This window comes from Rosa chinensis, chromosome 7 (genome assembly GCF_002994745.2).
Source record: "Rosa chinensis cultivar Old Blush chromosome 7, RchiOBHm-V2, whole genome shotgun sequence".
NCBI classification, from domain to species: domain Eukaryota; kingdom Viridiplantae; phylum Streptophyta; class Magnoliopsida; order Rosales; family Rosaceae; genus Rosa; species Rosa chinensis.
This window is the reverse complement of record NC_037094.1, coordinates 3,700,189-3,712,304: the sequence shown is the minus strand read 5'-3', so window position 1 is coordinate 3,712,304 and position 12,116 is coordinate 3,700,189. Positions and strand designations below refer to the sequence as shown.

At 38.4% G+C, this 12,116-nt stretch overlaps 1 protein-coding gene, 1 long non-coding RNA gene and 1 pseudogene across 2 annotated transcripts in view; 2 read left to right on the top strand and 1 right to left on the bottom strand.

Moving 5' to 3' along the window:
• LOC112176409 (putative B3 domain-containing protein Os04g0346900) overlaps nucleotides 1-12,116 on the top strand; it is a 29,730-nt gene that overhangs the window by 10,450 nt on the left and 7,164 nt on the right. The gene's annotated exons all lie outside the window — the stretch shown is intronic.
• LOC112179007 lies at nucleotides 3,745-8,148 on the bottom strand (annotated as a pseudogene).
• LOC112179009 lies at nucleotides 9,852-11,923 on the top strand. Its single transcript, XR_005803188.1, has 4 exons — nucleotides 9,852-9,971; nucleotides 10,774-11,057; nucleotides 11,161-11,366; nucleotides 11,457-11,923. It is a non-coding gene; the product is annotated as an uncharacterized LOC112179009 (long non-coding RNA).

Here is a 12,116-nt window from a genome sequence, read left to right as displayed (position 1 = left end):
AAGGTCGGCCCACTCCTCATGAGGCCCAAGATAAGGCCCGAAGACCTCATCCCAGTCCCAAAAGGAGTAAGCAAGCCCAAACAGCCCAACCAATCTTGGAGTTGCACGATTTTGACCTAATAGCTCTGTACCAAGGGCTGCACCGCCACCCAACGCCGGGACAACCACCACATCGAACAACTTCAAGTGTAAGACCAAGCCATTGAACATAGAATCTGGTCGGAACTAGATGGACGAAACTGGCTGGATTAGGAATCTGATCAGCCAAACCAGCAATTCTGGTGCCGATAGCAGCAAAACCATCCACCAGAGCAAGAGCCGGTCACCACTTTGAAGCACCGCAGCCAAAAGCCCCTTTCCGTCTGTGGAAATCAGCCGAGCCCTATAAGAAGACAGCCGCCCAAGTCTGATCGCGGATCTCCTCCCTAGATCACAGACCCATCCCCGCCATGGTCGTAATCCAAATCTAAGCCAATCTGCAAACGCTGCCAAGCAACTCGCAGCCCTATCTTCCTCACAGTGAGAAATAATGGTGTGTGGAGGCGACATAGGTCTCCTTTGAAGCAACCCTAAGGAGTTGCCGCTAAAGCTTCGAGAGAAAAAGCTCTCGACTTTCAAATATAGCTTCGTATAAGAGATCCATATTTAATTCTTTAGGGAGTGTGTATTAAGTACATTCTTATAGTTTCTCATGAAGATTAAATCTAATAGTAAAATTTTGTCTTTAGATTATAGCTTTACAATTTTCGCTTATCATTTAACTATTACAGTTCAAGATTGCCCTCATAGAAGTAAATTTATGGGTTATAGTTTCTCATGAAGATTAAATCTAATAGTAAAATTTTATCTTTAGATTGTAGTTTTACAATTTTCGCTTATCATTTAACTATTAAAGTTCAAGATTGCTCCCATAGAAGTAAATTTATGGGTCCGCCACTGCTCCTCATTGTAGAGGCTGCTGTTTGTGTAGTTTTGTTTGTTGTCTCTATAGGTTCACAAAACGAGAAAGCAACGCATATAGCTCGACAGCAATGGTAACCCTAAGCGCATTACAGGAATAATTAGACAGAACAATGGGAGGTTTTCCTGTATTGATTGTGTAGACAAAGCTTGAACTGTGGCTGGTAAGGTGGGTTTGTGGGAAGTGTAAGGGTGGAGATGCTTATATAGGAAATTGGCAAGAGCCCAGGGCAATTAATGAGAGAGCTGCTCCGTTTTATTAATGAAATGGTATAAAATGTCATATTATTTGTTCATGAAAAGTTCACCGAGCAATTTCGTGTCAGCCACACGTAAATTTCTGAAGTCGATTTGACTCAGAGAGTTTTTAGTTTCAACGCATGCTAAACAGGCAATGTCAGCATCAGCGAATAATATTCCTTGCATGGAAATATCTTTCGAATAACGGGACAGGAAGTTCGACCTATGTTATAATTTATCATTTATTTATAAGAGGGAAAAGCAAACTAGAGTCGCTTTTTTCTTTTTTTGGACGACAAACTTAGAGTCGCTTTCCTGGCTTCAAACTTCAAGGAATCTGAGTTTTTCTCTTAAAATTTTAATCTCCAAACCTTTTGCTTTTATTTTCGGTAAACCCGGGGCCCGTTTCCACGTCGATCGGGATGGATTTTTGTGTACAGGCTTTGAGTCATTGTGATGAAGGGTTTCAACGGACCAGAATCAGTTGTTAGATACGCATGATCATTGATTGGTGAAATACTAGAAATAGTTAGTAAATATATATATATATATATATACAGGCCCTTCTAGTGGGATCCATTTTTTGGGTCTTTTATAGAGTTTTGGAAGCCCCCTCTATATATATATATATATATGCAGATTCGCGGTATACTGCATAGTAATACTCTTCATTTGGTGTTGGTTGTTAGCTTTTAAGTTTTAACACTGGAAATCACCTATGAAGCATGGATACGCCAAAATGGCTTCGTATCCCGTATCGATCCGGGATACTGGTACGATACGTGCAAATACGTGTGGATACGTGCGGATACGATGATCCATATTTGGGTACGGCCTGGATACGTGCGTATCCTAATCAGATACGTATAAATGTAAATCAACTGGATACGCGGGGGTAATCTGGACTTTTTACCATTAAAAAAAAACAAAAACAAAAAACATAAAAACAAAAAACATAAAAACTCCAGATCACGATCGAGACCTACCTTCAGCGGCTTCAGCTTCAGGCCTTCAGCGCCGCTTTGGTCGTTCACTCGCTCCTCTGCTCCTCTTCTTCACAAGTTGCAGCTAAGATCAATCAAGCTTCTCATTGATCCGCTTCTTCGATCAATCAAGTTTTCTCCTCTTCTTCGATCCGCTTGGAGCTTCAGTTAGACTGCTCCAGTGCTTCCGGTACGTTCTCTTCTTCTTAGAATCTTAGTTCTTAGTTCTTAGTTGCTTCTTAGTAACGATATGAACTTGATTGCTTCTTAGTTCTTACCCATATGAACTTGATTGCTTGATTTGCTTCTTACCCAAATGAACTTGATTGCTTCTTTCCCATGTGATGCTTTCAAGGTGTACTGATACTAAGGGTCAATCGTTGCTTGATTGCTTGATTGCTTCGATCAATCGTTGTACCGATACTAAGGGTCTGATGGTTTCTGAATTCTGATGCTTTCAATTGTTGTACAGATCAGTAAGGGTCTCATGAGTCATAGAGTTATGGGTTAATCTTTCTGTTTCTTTTTATTTTTCGACTAGAAGGGTCTGATGGTGTTATGGGCTTGATGATAAAAGGATAAGGATATGGGTTTTATACTTTTATGGTTTGATTATTTTATAGCTTGATTGTTCAGTTTAATTGTAGTCTGTAGATAATGTTGTCGATATGCCTAATGCGTTATTTGTGAATTATGGCATTATAGTTGCAATGGTCAGTAAAACGATTCATTGCATTATGGCATTATGTGATTATGCAAATTTGTGAATTGTGATAAATTGTGTATTTTTCAGGAACCATGAGTGTATTAGAGGGGGTTTTGTTTAATGTTGATGATGAAGATGAAGACCTTGAGGATGTTGTCCAAGTTGAATGAAGTTGATAGTTGAATTAAGTTGTGTTAACCTTTTGTTTGAACCTTTAGATTGATAATGTTTGATTGTAATAAACTAGTACTTTGTTTATGTTTCATAATTTTTTTTTCTTCTAATTATATATATATATATATATTTAATTGACGTATCCTTCGCGTACCCGGATCCAATTACATTTAAGATTTGCCGTATCCACGGATCCGACCGTACCGTATTCGGATACTCGTACCCGTATCGGTGCTTCTTAGGAAATCACACAAAAGAGAGAAAAGTCAGAAAACCACACAGAATATATGCAAAATTTGTCTCTTTTAGAACACCAATATACCAACGCAGCAACCAAAGCAATGAAATTGAAAATTACGGTTTATTATCCTTTCATCATTTTCATACTAGTACGTACGCTGTAAATCTCATGGATCACAGAAACAAGAAAACTGAAACTTGAAGAGCCTGAACTCTGGAAAAATTGCAAATTGTTCTTCCTCTCATTTGATGGTTTTGAGGTTCATGATGCTTGTGAGCTTTGGCTTGTACATGACTACCTGTCGTTTTGTGACATTCAACGTACGTCGTAATCTCTCGATTGCGCGGGAATCTCTCGACTATGAAATTTAACATTCCGGAATATTATTGTTTACGTATCAGATGTCCCTGAGGTACTACAAAGCTTAAACATGTAAGGAATATGTGAATGAATATGGTATATATATTTTTTTGTCTATACCTTTTTGTTCTTGTGCATTACTGGTTTATTCAAGACAATTTACAATTGCCATTTGCCCATAAAATTCTGCAAGCAAGTACTAAGCTAACATACAGAAGCTCTGGGGGGTTGAGACGAGAGAAATCATCTACAAGCTGGAGCCTCAAAGTGAGCAGCACAACAAACTTGATGGACAAAGAGGTGATTGATAGAGGAGAATTTGTGGGAACAAGAACAGGTTCTAATTCCGGGATGTTTCCATCCTTGGTAATTTCCAATGGAACTCCATTTAGGACCATTATTTTGTTTCTAAGGTTCCCGTCTTTTGGAGTCAGATGGTATTCTTTTCCGTGTAACGGTCCATCTGATGCTTTAAGACCAACCCATGACACCGTTCTCTTAAGTCCGTGACCGAAATTACTTCCTCTGCCAGTGTTTCTTGATCGAGCAGCTGTATCAAACTCCAGAACATTTTTAACATTGACAGTGAAATCGGTCTGATTGCTTAAATTTATGATGAGTAGGGTTATACCCGCCTGCAACAATATCATGAAGATAGTCAAAAACTACTGTGGTAAGAAGAATCTTGGATAAACTGTGTTCTTGTTTTTCTACAACTCCATCTAAAATCTACAGATCATACAGACTTACGCTTCCTTTTGAACAATGAGCATAAACGCGCAAGTGTGGAGCCCCGTTGTGGTCAACAGCAAGAACATTTTGTCCCATAATTGATGCCACAGAAGTGCACTGTTCATTATAAAGGATATGATTCAGGTTTTGACAAGTATATCAAGTAAAAGGAAATCTTTATATAGTCACACCAACACTCGTGCTTTAACTGTAGTAATCAGGGTTGGGAACAAATGAGAAGACCGTAGTGCTCACCAACTACGGACTGCCTGCAATATACTGCAGTATTGTACTTGGCTGACATTCCAAGCTGATCCAAGTACCTGTAATTCATGTATAAATAGTAATGTGGTCCGTTAATTATGATGGATTGCTCTTTTTTTTTTAACTCTTTTTTTTTTCTTCCTCCTCTGAAAGCAAAAGCTTAGAGTGAAGATACAGAATGTTGCATGTAATGTGGCAATCATAATTACCAAAAGCTGACAAGCTGTTCACAAATGTGTCAGATACATTCACCGCTGTTATAGGCTCCTCCAGACTCTCCAACCCAAATAGAAGCCCAAGGTCCGTGCTGTTTCACTGTTGCTGCAAGATTATCGAATGTACCAGATATATGGTCCAAGTAACATTGATCCAATATCATTTGCATCAACTTGGGATCAACACCTGATAACAAGAGTTCAATTGTCAAATGGAGGAGAAATAGGAACAATAAGTAGGTTGCGTTTAAAGTTTAAACATGCATGCATATAGAGCGTTTTTCATGGTATCAATGTATAGCCGATTTGGTAACTAAAGTATTAGCTATGCATTCATAGGATAATCACACTACAATGTTTGTGGTATTCACCGCTGACCTGGCAACAGAGACAGATACAGGACAGCCTCAAGTTAAGGTCGGTAATATACTAATATGTATATCTTTGTTCATTACCCAATGACCGAAGTGGAGTTAAATGAATAGATTGAACTGTTATATGTTCCCCACATTAAAAATTTGACTGCATTGGATCATCCAGACATCTTCACCAGTACATAAAGAGGATTTCCATTTTATTACCTTCTTTGGAGACTACAAGGTAAAACAGAGGAAGGGTTCCTAAGGCCAATAGTTCAATATGACTGGGTTGATCTGGAGGTAAAATAATTAGTATGGGCCATTATAAAATTGGGATGCATCCTTCTAATTAATCAATAAGGTGGTTGAAATACAACTTGGTTTACAGAGGAAATTAATCCATCACAAGGGACTCTGTGGGTGAGTATGCAGACACTCTTAAAACTTACATACTGTGCAGTTATTAGATTTTTGACATGCAAACTTACCTGGACCCAGATTGTAAAGATGCTGAGTGACAACATTGACTACGCCTGAACCAGAAACCTGAAGAAGCCTGGCAAACCACTTTTGATCATAGAATCCTCCAGGTCTTACAATTGCAGGCTTTATATGGGAGTCATTGTACAACTGGTTGACAATTTGTTTAAGCTTCATCATGTCTTTTCCATACTGTTCAGCTCCAACTCTAGCTTCAACACCATTACCACAGAGCTCATTACCTACACCAAGATAGACAAGAATATATGTGAAGCAAAAACAAAACAAGCGGCAAGAAAGATGTTCATATCTTTTCATAATCATATCCAACTCCCATGAATTTATCTGGTAGCCCTTCGAAACTGTATAATTAATAAAATCATAAGCATTGCTAGAGTCCCAATCTCCAACCCAAACACCCGCGCCTTTGTGGTGCCTCCCTGACAATGCATTCAAGCTAAATGTGACAAGGGGCCTGAAAATGTAAGATGCAGATCGTAAGTCACAGTACAAGTAAGCCTAGACCACATAATTCAGAGCAACAAAGGATATGTAAGGAACAACAGTCCAACTTTCTTTTCTCCATGTTTTCGCTTCTATAGGGAAAGTTCATAACTAATATATTTTACCTTGTCTTACTGAAAAAATGGTTAAGCTCATCCCATCTACTCATAGGTAAACATCCTGTAGAAAATCCAAACAACCCACCCTTCTGCTTTCTGAAAGGATGGCAAGGATATTTCAAATCTTCTACACCATACAATACTTGATCTTGCAAGGAACCCCCAATTCTGATCCTCAACTGATTGAAAGCTATATGAAAATACCGTGCAGAAGAGTAAATTAAGTTTGTAGATAATAGCCAATGACACTTGACTCTACTTTAAATAGCCAGTACAGTCCAAATGATGCAAACTTATTAATACGAATTTACGGATAGACAAACCTTGAATTGACTTGGCAAGAAGAGGACGAGACAAGTTCTGGTAAAAAGAAAACCAGATTCAGTATTAGTTTAAACTTTAAACTCATTTTCTGACGATTTGACATGAAGAAGACCCAAATACAGGTATCTCTGATTGCTTACCAAATTTAACACAGATGCAGATCCCCAAGGACAGTGGTTGTAGTCGCACTTTTCATGATTCCACCAATCAAGAGTGGCACAGACAAAATTGTTATCAATGTGTGCAGTAGCTACTGTCCCATCAACTACAACGCTAGCATGTCCGACATCTTTGGCCAAAAATGCCGGCAGAGAAATTGGAAAGAGAATCAAAGGGACACAGAGTTCCATTTGTAAATCAATTTCTTGCTCACCCACTCAGCTAATGGATTAACTGCAAGAAGAGAAAGATAAACTGAGAAGCAGATAATTATGCTAATTTATATGACCCAAGAATAGCTGGTGACAAATTGATAATTCAGTACAAATGGGAAAGAAAATAAAGAGTTTGGACTGGTCATTTTCCCCAAAAGGCATGCATTAATCTACATTGTTTTCAGGTTTTTCAGCTTTTGAAGAGCTTAAACATAATTGCAATGAAAGTCAGTGTAGTCAGTCAAATTGCAAAAAAGAAAAATGCATTGTGTTTCAGACTTAAATGGAAATTTAATTTGTGACAGAAGTTTGAACAAACAGATTTAGGATTCTGAGGAAGACCAAGTGAAAGTTATTTCACTAAAATTCCAAGGAGATCCCAATTTCTTGACTCTAGAGTTAGAATTGAGAACGTTAATTTGGTTAGCAGAGTGGAGTCACTGGAAAATCAATTCCCTTGCCTTTTTCAGCGAAGCAATAAGAATCCTCGTTGCAAGAGTTTCATGGACAGAATTAGAAATTATCAATGAGAACTCTAGTCACCAAATTTTGTAACTAAGAGGAATAGTTTTCACAATCCTACACTTACCAAACATTCATTGCATTTTTTCTGAAGAGAAACAGATTTAATCATAACAATTTCAGATCTCAAATTCAATATATAACATCAAAAGGATCATACTTTACACTCACTACCAGAGCTTATCATGTATAAAACAACACGTACAAGTCTGCGAAATACAGAATCCAAGACCACTAGGACAACCCCAGTTCAAATAAACCCAAAAAACAACAAATTCTAAACAGCTTTCCTAAAAGAGCAAGTATAATCCAGATTCCAACAATCAGTAGGTAAAGAACAAAATCAGAAGGAACCCAGATCAAAACTCATCTCAAAGCTTAAAACTTTACCATCAAAGCCATCAGTGCAGCTCAAACACAAAAGCATGCGCCTTCCTTGAAGCAAATCACATCGATAATGTGAAGCTTTTTAGTTGATAAACAAGCAAATTTGACATTGGTGGACCACTCAAGGACCTGTCTGCTACGTTTGGTGAAATGGGTCTATCAAAGTTTGGAAATTTAAGCTTACGGTTTAGTTTAAGCACAAGGACTGTTAAAGGTTCCATTAGCACAGTGAGGTGTAGAGTCGGCGGAAAAGGACAAAATATCTGAGGTTTAGATGTGAGGAACAGTCAAGTATCAGATTAAAGAATGATTAAGTAATAATATTATGTTGATCGAGATTATTATGATATTACTATTGTTTGAGCCCAAAAGTAATTTTGGCAAAATCCTTTAGTGGATTTGAACCAGTGGGCCGATATCTGCGGCCCAAAAATGGGACTATACGGATTTGGGTTGTGGTATTGCTCATCCCGTGTTTCATAAGGAGATATCATCCTTAACTGAGCGCTCGTGGGGGCGTGAAGATATATTGGCAATTAATACGTGCGTATCCTGCTGCTCGCATACAGCGATCACATCTAGGATTCTTATAGAGGCAATTAATCATTGCCTATATTCTAGCGACGATAGAAGAGGATAGTTATCGCTCATAATAATATCAATGCTATCAAGAGTTTTGATTTGATTCAAGGCCAATAACTGTGGCCCAAGATATAGTATTCCATTCCTATTAGGGAAGTGAATCTACAATAAGCCTATATATAGAGGCTAAACACGATACAGAAAATGACCTTTTGACCTTTACTCTCTCTGAGCAATCGATCCCAGCGATTACAAAGCCTCCCCGGAGCAAACCGTTAACCTCGTTGAAACCCGGTGACCGCCCGCCAGTCCTAGTCTCCTCGCGAGCCGACTGTCAGCCTCACCAGATCAACCCGGCGACCGTACTTCCAGACCCAGTCTCCCCAGGAGCCGACTGCGAGCACAACCGCCACTGTTACTTCCAGCGAAGCAAGGGTAACGCCCTCGCAACCCAGCGAAGCTAGAGTCACGCTTTAGCAAACCTGTGCTTCTCTCAACTTCCCAGTGATTGCTCTGCTCAACCTACAACGTTGAGTATCGATTCGGTGAACGCAAAGAGACCACAACCAAAGCCCTTACCCGCGTAAGGCAGAAAGTCCTTTTCCGAAAGGCAAGAAAAGAACCCTGTGACGAGGTTGTTGCTCTCCTCGTCCACAGCGCTTGAAGAATAAGTCAGGTCACGGGACTACCCCAACGACTGCACCCCGCGGTGCTGGCACGCCTGCGCAACCACTCGCCCAAAAGAGACTGTTTGCACACCAGCTGGTTTTGGAGCCAAACAACTATCTTAATCTGAAAGTGGAGCTTTTGGTTGGATTTGCGTGCATTCTTTATCTAATTAAGGTGTGGGCTTTCAGGTTTATGCTCAAAGAGCTGTGTCTTCACCTACAAGTTATGCCAACACCCAACTCTTCTCCTAGAATAATGGGTCTTTTTTATTTATGTTGTGAGGAATGTTTTTAAGGTGTGTATGCTTCATTGTTTGACTATGGTTTGGTTTAAGATTTTTTAGTTGTTCTTTCCTTTTGTCATCAAGATGAGAGATCTTGTAGAAGGCTAGCTAGCTAACTAATTGCCATCAATGACAAAAATAGGTCAATTTTTATGTTTAATATTATTTCATTAACATTTATGTTTAAATTATTTTATAATCTGAAAAGTTTTAAATTAGAACTATGCATGATGATAATTATTTCATTAACACTTATGTTTAAATTATTTTATAATCTGAAAATTTTAAAATTAGAACTATGCATGCATTTATCGTCGCAGTTTCTCCATACTATTTGTATAGTCATTATGAGATAGAGTAAGAATCTTCTCATCAAATGGCCACATGCTCACGTCCTATGGCTTCTTCAATTGCGAGACGTGCCCTAATTCCAGAGGACTCTCCAAGCTTCTGCATTAAGATTGTCACTGATAATGACCTCCGAGATGGGAAGGTAAATAATCCTATACTTCAAACCTCCTAATTTGCGTAGTTTTTTATTTACCATCTTCTTAAAGTTGCTAGCTTCAAAGTTGAAAACTTTTCAATCTTTTGCTGCATTTACAAAAAGGGTTCAGCTTGAAATTAAGTTACCTCTTTACAGTTTCTTTTGTCAAATTCTCCTTAGAAACATGCATTTCATTTGTTTAACAGTGTTTTTCAGCTTGAGAGTTGGAACCTTTACATGTTCTCCTTTTGTATTGTTAGAACAGAGAAAATGAAGAAAACTTGTATTGCTTATTTCTGAGCTATTGCAGCTTGAAAGTTGAAACCTTTACATGTTTTTGTATTCTTATTAAAAAAGAACAGGAAGATATTATGTCTTGGGCTAAAAAAAATTGGTCCGAAGTTGGAAAGTTCAACTTGCAAAGTTACAATGCTTTGGTGATCAGTTTGTGGGTTTGGTTTGGAACTTTGGTAATGGCATCCAAAATTTACTAGTAGTGTACATGGGCAGTGGTAACTTCCTGCTTTTAGCTGCATTCACATCATTTGTGTCTTGTTTTGGCGATGCTCTTTGAATTTACTGCAATTCACTTTATGGCCTCCAGATTTGCCAATGCAGGCATTTAACTATGGTCTTAGTAGTATTCTAATTGACGACCTTGAAGCTTGATTTGGCAGTGCTACCTAAATGATAATCATTAGACAATTGCTATTTACAAATGTTTGATTTTGATTAATTGGTATTGGCTGTTGCACAATGCTGTTATGTAAAGTTGTACACATCTCAATTTGAGGAAACTATTGTACAGGAACTTCCCGAGATGGCTGTAAACATATATCGAAACTGTATGGAAGACTCTATATTCCTCAAGGTACCAAATTATGAGACATTATGGCCAATTGAAGTGAAAAAATCAGCTCATGGTGGCCGAATGTGGTTGCACAAGGGATGGCAAGAGTTTGCCAACTTTTACTCACTAGAGCAAGGATACTTGGTATTTGTGATGTTATAAAGGCGAGCATTCTCATTTCCAAGGACGCATTTTCCATTGGAATGATGTGGAAATCGAGTACCCTATTCGCGGATCAGGAGGTATGTAACATGTGGAAATTCTGTTGTGTTTGTGTAAGCATGCATCTAGAACTTTAATGGATATTACATTGTCTTGAGTTAATCATGGGAATTGATTCAACAGGAACTGATGGCATACCAAAAAGGAAAAGAACAAGAGCTCATGGTGGCATGCCTAATGCTTATTTAAAAGCAGCTAGAGCCATTTCAAATTCCTCCGGATCCTCGGGTAATGAACACCAGAATGTTCTTTCCACAGCTAACAGTTTCAAATCTGACAAGCCATTCATTATGATCAAAATGACAGCTTATTACTTGCGTAGAGAAATGGTAAGCTTTTCTCAACAAACAATGCACTCCTTTTTCAAGTAGGAAAACCCTGAAACGATGCCACTGAACATCTATGTTCAATATTTGCAGTTTATAAGTGCATCTTTTGCCACAAAACATCTCTGTCGAGCAGGCGCTTCTTGTGACTTGTCCCTACAGACTCCAGATATGAGAACTTGGATTGCTGATTTGATTGTGTATGAAACCACTGAGTCAAGAGTATTTGCAAAGATTAAAGGTGCTGGTTGGAAAGCATTTAAGGAGGAAAATCATCTCGAAGAAGGTGATGTCTGTGTGCTTGAGTTGATAGAGGAATGTAAATTCAGAGTTTCATATTCCGAGCAAGAGTGAAGATTAACGAGTTAAGTGAAGCTGGAAGGCCAAGATAATTCAGCCAAGGAGAAGCTGTTATCATCCAATTTTTATTAACTAAGCATATGAACTAGTCATGGTTCCAAAGCATATGTTTGACTTTTGAGGTGTAAACTCAGCAAAAATTGTTTTTGATGTCAGGAATAGTTAAGCATCCATCTCAAGGAAAATTTTTGAAGTATTATGACATTGTTGTGGTTGGATTTTGTAAGGTGTGTGTTCTAGGCTTCCAGCTATTCTTTTACCACCCGTACCAAAATAGTAATAATTATACTTTTATCGCCGATAATTCAATCCACAAAATCCCACAAGAAAAACAAAATAAAAAGAGATGCATTATTAATGACGAACAATTTCATCACTAAAAGCCACCATTAG